The 11,631-nt window shown below is 44.2% G+C and overlaps 1 protein-coding gene across 1 annotated transcript in view; it reads left to right on the top strand.

Annotated features, from left to right (window-relative positions):
• The window catches only part of CCDC148 (coiled-coil domain containing 148), a 140,722-nt gene that overhangs the window by 88,452 nt on the left and 40,639 nt on the right, over positions 1-11,631 (top strand). The gene's annotated exons all lie outside the window — the stretch shown is intronic.

Here is an 11,631-nt window from a genome sequence, read left to right as displayed (position 1 = left end):
GAAGAGCTCCATCTTGCAGGTCCTGCGGAACTACACAAGATCCCGCAGGGCCCTTATCTCCTCTGGGAGCTCATTCCACCAGTAAGGAGCCGCCACTGAGAAGGCCCTGGCTCTAGTAGCCGCAATCCTGGCCTCCTTGGGGCCTGGAATAACCAACCGATGTTGCACCCCGGACCCTAGTGCTCTCTGGGGTATATACGGGGAAAGGCGGTCCCTCAGGTATGTTTGACCCTGGCCATATAGGGCTTTAAAGGTAAGTACCAGCACCTTGAAGCGAATCCGGTATGCTATTGGCAGCCAGTGCAGCATCTTCAGCACCGGCTGGATGTGCTCCCATCTAGGGAGACACATCAGTAGCCTAGCGGCGGCATTCTGCACCAGTTGCAACCTCCGGATTTGCACCAAGGGCAGCCCCATGTAGAGAGCATTACAATAGTCTAACCACGAGGTGACCATTGCATGGATCACTGTAGCCAGGTTGTCGCGAACCAGGAAGGGAGCCAACTGCCAAACCAGCCGCAGGTGGTAGAAGGCTGACTTAGCAGTGGCTGCTACCTGGGCCTCCATTGCCAGGGAGGGTTCCAGGAGCACTCCCAAACTCCTAACCACTGGTGCAGGTGCCAATGGCCCCCCCGTCGAAGGCCGGGAGCGGGAGCCCCAACCACGAACTGCCCCGACTCAGGCACAGGACCTCTGTCTTCGCCGGGTTTATCTTCAGCCGACTAAACCTCCAACCAGCCACAGAGTGCAATGCCCAGTCCAGATCTTCCAGTCTGGAGTCCGACTGACCGCCCAACATCAGATAGAGCTGGGTGTCATGAGCGTACTGGTGACATCCCAGCCCAAACCTCCGGGCAATCTGGGCGAGGGGAGGCATGTAGATATTAAAGAGCATTGGAGAAAGCACCGCCCCTTGAGGCACTCCACATTCAAGTAAGTGCCTCCAGGACTGCTGTTCCCCTAGTGCCACCCTTTGTCCCCGACCTTGGAGACATAGGATGGGTTGAGTACAGCTGGGGAACACCTGACAGCTGTGGCTGTGTGAACCAGCCCCATTAATCTGTTTGTGAAACATGCCTATATCGGGCCAAACTGCCAGTCTGAACTCAGCCAATGAGTGGTGTAGGGATCCCCCAGGTCATCTTGGACACCAGGGATCATCCAGTCCAGACCACAGCACAATGAAAAAAATGCAAGTCCATCCCCCAAAACAGTCATGCTTTATGCCCAGTATTTGGCTGGAAACCCTCCGGGATCCCTGGCAGAACAGGCCTGGATACATTTATTTATTTATTCAATTTATACCCCGCCCTCCCCACCAAGGTAGGTTCAGCGCAGCTTACATAAAATGTAAAACAGCTAAAACAATAAGTTTCTAAAATTGATCATAAAGTGTCAGTGTGCCAAGTAAAGTAGACAGGAAAGGAGAGTTTGGGCTTGGCTTGCCATTACCTGGACATCCAAAAGTTCTCCAGCCAGTGCTCATTCTCCAAGATCCAGGTAACAAATGTCCTCCACCACTGGGTGGATCTGTACGATGTAACTTCCCCAGGAGACATGGGCTGGGGTCCAGCAGGACAGGTCATAGGCAAGGTCACAGAGAGTAACCAAAATCCTGTCCAAAAGTCAAGGGTTCCAGAGACCAGGTTTACCAAAGTTCAGTTTAGAGTCATGTTGTTCCAGGCACCAAGTCCAAATCCAGTCCAAGGTCAGGGGTTCCATAAAAGCCAGCTATCAAGTCCAGTTCAAGGTTGCAGCAGTCCGGTAGCAGCAAGGTTGATGGTTCAGTAGCAAAGTGTACTTGTTGCATCCAGAAAATGCTGCTGCTTATAGCTGAATTTATAGCCAAGTATTAATGAGCTAAACTCCCAGCCAATTCCTTGGTAGTCATCCTGAAACTACACATTTGTCTCTTCAATTGACAGCTGATGACAAGCCATGAGTCTCACACTTCTTCTCCTTTCTTGCAACTCTAAGCGTCTCTGACAGCATTGGTGTTGCAAAGATGTGGGTGTGCTAGGTGGGCTAGGAGTGGCTGCTGAAGACTTGTTTACTGCTTCAGAGGTACAAGGTGTTGGCTTGGTTTCAGCTATAGGCTGTGACTCCTGATCAACTGGTAACCTGATCTCTTGTTTTTCTCCTTCTGGCTCAGAGTCGGCTGCATCCAGCTGTTCAGTTACCAACTCAGGGCTAGCAGGTAACTCTTTGTCTGAGAAATCTGAGCCATCACTTCAGCACAGACCAGTTTGGTGTAGTGGTTAAGTGTGCGGACTCTAATCTGGGAGAACCGGGTTTGATTCCCCACTCCTCCACTTGCACCTGCTGATGTGACCTTGGGTCAGTCACAAGCTCTGGCACAGCTGTCCTTGAAAAAGAGCAGTTTGTACCAGAGTTCTCTTAGCCTCACCCACCTCACAGGGGGTCTGTTGTAGGGAGGGGAAGGGAAAGGAGTTTGTAAGCTGCTCTGAGACTCCCTTGGGTAGTGAAGGGCGGGGTATAAATCCAATCTCCTCTCTTCCTCCTCCTCCCTCCGCCAACTTATGACATTGGGTTCCAAAAGAATAAGTATTGTTCTCTCATTTCCTGGGGTTTAAGGGGTAATAATTTTGTTTTTTGCCAGGTTTGTTCTGAGTGGGGATATTGCCCGGTTCTGTTAGAGGTGAGGGTTTTTTTTGGTCATGCTTGTGGGCAAATGGTATTTGAATAGTAAGCCATAAGCACAAACCATCAGTTTGCACACTGCTGCAAATTGTTCAGGTGTAGGCAGTGTGCGGTTATGTTGTATTTTGGGCAATTGACTCAGATGATCTTTTTCAATTAACAGTGTGGGGGGGGAGTGGTTAATTACCAGTTGTATGACATCAGCATATTGATCATAACTTTGACTATGACCCATGGATTTGGGTGATTTTATACCACCCCCAATGAGAAGAAAAGTTGGTAATTGTTATATTCTTTCCCAAGCATAACTGAAAACAGGAAAGGCCTGCTGGGTCTATGAATGTGACTTGCTGAATCACTGTGTGTATGAGTTTGGCAGCAACTTTTTTTGGGGGGGGGGATCTCTTTTACCTTTTCCCCACGATTTAGTTCATGATGCTTATTGAAATCATTTAAAGGTGCTATTTCTAATTACTTTGCATCACTGGAGTAACTGCTTTTAAATTTCATTTGTGTCTAGGGATAATAAAGTGGATTTTTGTTTGTTTGTAACTAAATGTGGAATGAAGAATCTGGTACCACCAACATACAATTTGTTGTCTTCGTTAGTCATGGTTAGCGTGCTTTACATTCTTGCAGTGTATACTCATCAGATAATTAACTGACTATGAAGAAGTATCCTCACCGTGCGGCAAAGCAATCTGTGCTTGCTTGGCAAATCCTCCTTGCACCATGTATAAACTGTGAAATATATCTGAAACGAAAGTTTTTAATTACAACTGGCATTCAAAGCTTATTGCTCCTGGCAATCGCCGGCTTGTGAAAATGCAGTCTCATTTGAGAAACAGGCTGTGGGGGAGCCTCTTCCTCTCCTGCTTTAATATTAGCTTAACAATCAGAACTGTTTAATATTGAAACAGCGCATTTAATGTTTACTCAGTAAAGCCCGTTTGCAGATTCCACAAGGAGTGAAGAACCGCAATCCAGGCCTTATTTTCCTGAATATTAATATTCTCCTTAGGCCTACGTGTACTAAGTACGGTTGCCAGAAAACTAATTATGCAAGTATTTTTATGTATTGTTTTAGTTTTACATATAATATTACATTAACGTAATATTGCACATTGAGCTGCTTTGAGGCCTGGACATGTACCTCCTTTATCTCTTATTTAAATTGGGAGTAGGGGAACATTGTGTCAGGTGGAATCTGGTTTCCCCTCAGGAAAAAAGTGTGTGCCTGTATTTTAGCAAAGCCTGTAAGGGGTTAGATATTATGATAAAGTGTGTGACTTTTCTGCCCTATAAAAGCATGGTGGAGAAAGGAGACTCTCCAAACAGTGTCAGCTATGCTGCCATGGGGGTTGGGGAGGTCAGTTGTATTCTAATTGCCTTTGCATTCCTTCTGTGCTTCTTCGCTGCTGTAACACTTATCTCTGAGTTCTGCAGGTGGTGGGATGTTGATGTCTAGCTCTAAGGGAACCGTGGGAGCGAGCTTGGTTCCCAGCTTCAGCGCTAAACGGCCGGAGCGCCTTCTCCCGCGCGCGGGAGTGTGGCTAATTGGCCAGGGCAGTGGGGGGGGTGCATACGAATACCCTATATCCTATTATGCCCCATGGGCAGCCGCCATTCTTAACAGTGCCTAAGTTAATGCATCTATAGCTCTTCAATAAAGTATTACCTTTTCTGATAAGCGTGTACTACGTTGTTGGCTGTGGGTTCTAACAAACAGTAAGCTAAGCAAATAATATTTCTGAATGAATAATTATACAGTAGAAAATCCAAGTTGATGAAGTCCGTATGTATCGATTGTAAAAATATGAAGAAAGCAACACATCCCTCACTATGAGTGGTATATAATTTTACATCACTGTTTACACTGTATATCTCAAAGCACCCACTATATATTTTCACACATAAATCTCTGTGCAGGAATGGGAAGAGAGGGCTTGAAATATATTTGAAAAAAATTATACCTGCATTGTGCTTATTGTAGACCTGGATTTGTATATGGTGAAATGCAGGTACTAATGTATTCATATTCGTATACCTTTATTGGCATATTGGCAATCACAACTAAATAATAATCCAATCAATAAAATACAGAATATAAAATCTAACAAATAAACTACTAATGTAAATGCAGATGGGCAGTTTAATAGATTATGGTAATTATTTTAAAAACTACCTATTTGTTACAGAAAACTATGAACATAACCAGAGATTGTTTTAAATTTCATTGCAGCAGCTAGAACTACCAAACAGGCCAAGCACTATTCTATTTAAAATATGACATCTCTTTAGCAGCTAGATCTGCTGCTACAAAGTTTCAGTATTAAAAAACAACAACTTGTGGCTATGTGTGTAATAATCTCCCCCATACACATAAGTGACTTTTGGGGTTAAGAGCAAGTACTATAACACAGAGATAATGAAATGATCGGTTTTATGAAAGTAGCCTTTGATAATACCTGTTTCAAGAACTTTGTGCCTATTTTGGAAAACATCTTGAGTAATTTGGACCATTTTTCAACAACAGTTTTGTCGTCGTCCCCCTCGCAACTAGTTCTGCTTGTTCCTTTTCATAGGAGGGCCAGATGGGATTATGGTTGTTTAGGAAGGATCATAGCTAGACCATCTCAGGTTATTATCGGAGGTTCTTTATGGTATACCCCCACCATACGGTGGGTGGTTGCAAGAGGGGGAAAGCCCCTTGTAGTGCCACAGCTCTGTGGCCATTTATGCCCTACCATTCTTCTAGGGATTTCAGGGTGGCATATATAAGGATTAGATCATTTTATTTGTCACAACAGCTCTGAGAGGTAAATTAGACTGAGAGTATGTGTCCAAGACCATCAGTTGGACTGCTAACCCTGGCTTGAAAAATTCATAGAGATTTGGGGGCAACACCTGGGGAGGCTCAGCAGGGATGGGATGCCATAGATTTTGCTCTTCAAAGATGTGATTTCTTCCGGGAGAGCTGATCCCTGTAGTCTGAATATCATTTGTAGTTCTTGGGGAACTCCAGCTCCCCCCGGAGGTTGGTAACCCTGTTATCCAATGAACTTCATGGCAAGTGAGTGTTTGAACCTAAGTCTTCCTAGTCAAAGCTATTGTAGCCTCTGCTGCCATACTGACTCTAATGTTAATAATGCAATTTGTAATACAATTTGTATTATTATTACCACCACAGCCATTCGACACAATTGCTCTTCTGGTTTGTCTATCTAAATCCTTGTTGTTTGACAACAGCAAGATATTATGAAAGTATTCCCCATCCAAAAACATCTCTCTTCATCCCCAGAGGCTTAAATTGTAAGATGCATTTTTGCTATCATCAGCACCAGCTATTCTGATTACATTCGGTTTCCAATGAATTGTGACTCTAATCGTCACTAGCAAGTGGGGAGGGTGGTTTTTTTTGGGGGGGGGAAGAATCATTACACTGTTTATGAGAGAAACCTGTGCCAATAGATAATTTTAAAATGCATTTAACTTGCAGTGTTTCAGAGAGAGGAAACTCTTGGCAGCCAGTTTGATTTTTGTCACGAGCGAAGGGAAGGAAGTGAATATATTCATGATTTGCTGAATTTAGAACGGGGAAAATACTTGGGCAATCTACTCAATCTTTCTTCATTGTTGAGATCTAATTTTGCTATTTTGTGTATATTTTTGGTTTTATACCTTGAAAAGTTAAAAATGGACATTTTCCTAAAATGTTCATCAAACAGGGATCCATTAGCCATGCATTCTGAATTGGTACTGATTTTCTGAGCAGAAATGGTATTCAGAAACGCTTGGTATAATAGGGGAAATTGTTCTTTCAAAGGATTGCTGCTCGGTTCCCTGAAATCCTGCAGATGCTTTCAAAAGAATTGGATGTTAAGAGAACTTCTCATTTCCTTGAATCTTTTACATCAGAACAGAAGAGAAAATCTTTGTGATTCTAATCACTGTATCATTAAACAAGACAAGCCATGTGATGGCATAAGTATTTAAATAATGCAGAGTTTGTTTCTATCCTTTATTCATTCTTACAAAGAACCATGGGTGGTTGTGATTGCCTTCCCATTTTACAGAAGGAAACCTGAGGCACAAACTTAGTAACTTCCTACAGTATGACTCTGTGAGGGGCTGGGTTCTGAACCAGGCATTGCAAAACTAGTGGAATGCTCCATAAACGTTCCATACACTTGTTTCCGGGCATGAATGCAACATGGTTAGTTAGAGGTGCCCAAAATGTCATTGTTGCTTTTGAGAACCCTTAGTGGACCATGCACAACCATCACTGATATGTCCTTGGTCTCTCCCCCCCCCAATACTCATATTCTTTCCGAATAAATTGTATTCCATTTCTGAGTCCCAAACCAGCTTATGGAATAGTAAAAATAATAAAGGCAAATCCTGTAAAATAGCTCAGTAGTGATTAATATAAAGAATCCTAAGTGGAACAGTTAACTCATATGAGTCTAACGGAACAGGAATATTTCTGTCCTGCCCTTCCTCCACATGAGTTTCTCCTCCTTTTCTCCTTACAACCTTGTAAGGTAGTGTGGGCTAAAAGTTGGTTAGTGGCCCAAGGTCACCAGCTTCACTGCTGAGAGGATCTGAACCTGGATCTCCCAAGCCCCAGTACTCTACACTGGCTGTATCTGAAATCTAGGAGGGTGTAATTCCTTGGCAGCTTAGCAGGACTTGAGTATTCACGTGCACACCAATCAACTCTGTCCTCTTCCCCTGAGTAACGGGAAGGAGTGCTAACTTGTGTTCCAGAAAATACATATAGTTTACTCTCTGCTAAACTGGCAATGGGTAATCTCCTTATACATGAGGCATGCACCACCCTGATGAAGTTGGTCCACACTTTTTGCTCCTGGCCAATATTGTGGAATGTCCAGTCAAGCAGCACTCCTGGGGGCCTTGCAGATGAGTACTGTATATTAATGCTTACGTATCCATTTAGTTATCCATTTAGGGCAGGGCAACCACGGGTGCCATCATGTCTGCTATTATTTCCCAAGGCACCTGCCAAGCTTTTCAGAAAGTGGGCAGGCCCATTATAAGGCAGGGCTTTTTATTGGTTGCCCTCATTCAAGTGAAAGTGTTTTCAATGGCTGCAATAGCAGCCACAGCCACTGGGGGAGCTGTAGGACTGGTCAGTGCCTGGGTTTCTTTAGTCACTCAGTTCAGGCTTGTCGGACTATTGCCATGAGCTTCTTAGAGTCCACAGAGGTCAGCTGTTGTATGATGGGCAATGAGTGTTCAGGAGTGGAAGTCCACACTCTTCTTCTACAGGTTTGCTGATGATACCCCCATTCACTTCCTTCCCTCAGAGGCAAGATTTCCCCCCCATTTTATTTTCCCTTTCTGACAGAGCACTCTCTCCGCATGAGGCATGCAGAAGGCTTCTTGACAGGGATATGTGTATCTACCCATTATATATTAAATAGCACTTTCTGCTCAAGCCCTCACTTTGCTACGTTCCGTTCTGCCAGGATTCTAGTAATACAACATCTAGCATGAAGGTGGGATTGAGACCACACAGAACAATGGCTATCGTTAACCCATAATGCCTGTAAGATGAATTGCAGCTTGATTGCAAAGCATGCTTATTTAAACACAAATCCCACTGAATTCAAGGGGGTATTATTTTGGGTAAATGTGCTTAGACTTACAGCAAGGTGGCAGTCCTATGAGCATACTTGGTAATTTGCTCCATTGAACACACTGGGTTTGGATCCAGACTAAATTGACAGTTTCCATTGATTCCCCCTTCCTGCTGCAGGCTCCCCCCATGTTGTTCCGGGGGGGGGTTTCCTTTATCCCCCAGGAGCAGCATTTTGTGGAGCTCAGTGGGCTGTTGTGGGTGGGGAGAATGTTCCATTCTGTTGAGCCTGGATCCAATCTAGTGGGACTTGCTTCTATATAAGCATGATAGGAACAGGCTGTCTATGCCATTGATTCAACTGGGTGGTTGTTCAGGCTGTGAAATTTGTTGTACAGACATTTGATGAATCTTTCTTATTATAGCCTTTGATCTTTTTTTTTAACGCCATTGAAAATCATATATTGATTTTTTTTATTATCATGGGTCTTCACTGTAAATGGGATTATTGCAGGTATTATAGATTGTGTGTGTAAGAAGATGAGCATACTTCTATAAATATGCTTCAAAGGTTATTGATCCTTAGCGGCACTTTCACAATCTACAGTTGTTGTTTCCATTACAATCTCTGCGCTGTAATAAAAATCAGTCCTACTTCAGCGTTTTTCAGTTTTAATGCCCCTTTGTCCTTTGGGGTTATGCTTCTGATTGACAGTCATTACAGTCAGTGACCTATTTTACTTGTGAATTATTAGTGTGCAGCGTATAATCAAATGGGACAAATAATACTTCCCAGTTTTTTTTAAAGAAGGAATGATTTATCATGGGTTCATTTTTTATAGCACACTAATTATATCTAATGATTATTTATGTTAATGTGGCATTTCTCATTACTTCTAAAATTACTTAAGTAATTGATATACATCCAAAAATACATAGATGATGAACTATGGCACAATAGTTCTTTTGCACACCAACGAAGTGTGTCTTAGGGATTCTTAAAAAATAAATGTATTTCCTGTCAGAAGAGGCCCATATGCAACCCAGTTTTATAGGTGTTTTTTTTTAAAGTAATCTGCTATATGTTTTATATTGGCTTTAAATACACATTTAATGAGTTCAGCAGACAGAGATCAATGATGATCTGTGTCAAGGGATAACTGAAAAGAAAAAGGTACGTCATGTGAACCCTCTTGGTAAATTTTGCTTTAGGGAACTGCTAGGGAATATCTGGAATTGATCCCTCCCCTCACCACCACTCATGGAATCATGGAGACTCTGATGTGCACAAAAATGGCCCGTGTATGCAGCCTTTTCCATCCACTTCAGTGGCAGGATCTGCTCTGCATGCATGTGGCTTTGGAAATGTGTAGCAAAGTTGTGGGAGGGTAAGCTCCTCAGGTTCACTTGAGTCCCTGTCTCTGAAAGGGACTGAAGGGTTGGGATGCTGGCTTGCAAATTCACTGTGAGTGTTTTTTGGCAGCTTGCCTCTGTATCCCACAACTTGGGGAGGGTGGTTCTGCATGAGGGATCCTGCTTGCCAGCCTCCCTCTTATTTTCTGTATTATTTACTTGGAGCCATAAATAGTAAATAAGCAATGCAAAAAAGATTTATACTATCTAGAAGCCTGTCTAAATTTTGGAATTGACATTGTGTTCTTAAACAATGCGGTATTGGCTATAGTATAAGATCTCCTAAATAAATCAGAGAGTTAAATGACTGTGCGCTTTTAATTAAATACAGTTTTGTCAATTTACACAGCCGCGTTAGCTGAGGAGGCTCAGTTTTTCCATCTTGGGGCTCGTTTACATTATTAGAATTTTTTTGGGGGGATTTTGCATCAGTTTGTCATCATTTCATCTGTTGTTGGCCAGATGTTGTGTTTTCCCCACAAAGGCGTAACCTGTATCCTAAGTGGTATGTTACTTCCCATAACAGAGCTAGGCGTGGACAAGCACACTTGAGCCTCTAGTGTGGTCTTTGTAGAACATTTGTGGAACATTAGTGAGGGCTAAATGCAGAACAGAGTTGCCTATCTCCAGGTGGGGCCTGGAGATATCCCAGAGTTACAACTGATATCCAGGTGACATAGATTTGTTCCCCTGGAGATAGGGTTGTCAGCCCCCAGGTGTGGGCAGGGGTTTCCCTGCTTCTGGGGGCTTCAATCTGCCCCACCCCAAACCCCATCTTCAAGAGTGACCACCCACCCGGCCATCCCTCTCCCTCCCCTCCTGCCCAATTTAAAAGGCTTCATCTGATCGGCAGGAACCATGTGCAAGCCAAGTGTATGACCCACGACTGCTCCTCTCCCTCCCTTCTGCTAGATTTAAAGGTCCCTCCAGCTGATTGGTGGGCCACATGGTCCCCATCGATCAGCTGAAGCCCTTTAAATCAGGCAGCAGGAGAGGGATGTCCGAGTGGGTGGTCGCTCTTGGGGGGCAGGGCTTGGAGTGGGGCTTGGGGGCATCCCCACCCACCCCTGGAACACCCCCCAAATCCCCCTGTCAGAGGGACAAGGGGACCTGGCAACTCTACCTAGAGAAAATGGCTGCTTCAGAGGGTTGGCTCCATGGTCCCTCCGTTTCCCAGATCCTGCCCTCCCCAGGCTCCGTCTCCAAATCTCCAGGAATTTTCCAACCCAGAGCTGGCAACTCTAATGCAGAAGAGAAAAGAGAATGCATGTACTAGTGCTGGAAAGAAATTCACTGTCTACCTGTGATGATATTGGCTTGACCCCTGGCAAACAAAGTGGGGGCAGAAGCGCTGAGGGTTGTCCTCTGAGGAAGCCAAGCCTTGGTGGCTTTGCCACCATCTTGGGGATTTGCCTTAGACTCGAATTGTGGTTGTGCAGGTCTGGAAGGTGATGGTGGCCTGTTGCTTTCTCCACCACCGCTGGCCTCAGCAGAGCTTCCAGTGCCTCATTTGCTTAGTGGGAGATCTGGCCGTAGGTACCAGACAAAACAACCTGATTTGCTGCTGTTGGCATACATGCTGGGCAGGGAGAGGTTGCCTCCTCCTGATACATGAAAAGGTCTCAGGCCAAAAACAGGCAATACTCTCTCCATGACCCAGAAGAGAAGTTGAATCTTGTAGCATACTCACCCCACGTTCATCTCTAGTAGACAGAGTTTGTAAGTCTTTCAAAAAGCGGCACTGTAACAAAGAACTGTGTTTCACACTGTTTTTAAGCAAAGTCTTTTTCAAGCCACATACAAATGTTTGTTTTTCATTCTTCCTGCAGTGCCTCTTTGATGACACGCAGGGAATCTATTGTTTGAATCTCTGGTAGCATTTTTTTAAAGCTGCCCCAGCAGCCCTGCTTTGGATTGGGGCTGTGGCATTGGAGGAACAGGGGTTAGCTCTTTCC

The sequence above is a fragment of the Gekko japonicus genome, unplaced genomic scaffold, assembly GCF_001447785.1.
Source record: "Gekko japonicus isolate JY-2015 unplaced genomic scaffold, Gekko_japonicus_V1.1 scaffold6, whole genome shotgun sequence".
Lineage (NCBI taxonomy): Eukaryota > Metazoa > Chordata > Lepidosauria > Squamata > Gekkonidae > Gekko > Gekko japonicus.
Note: the sequence above shows the minus strand (reverse complement) of the source record. Positions and strands in the feature narration are given on the sequence as shown.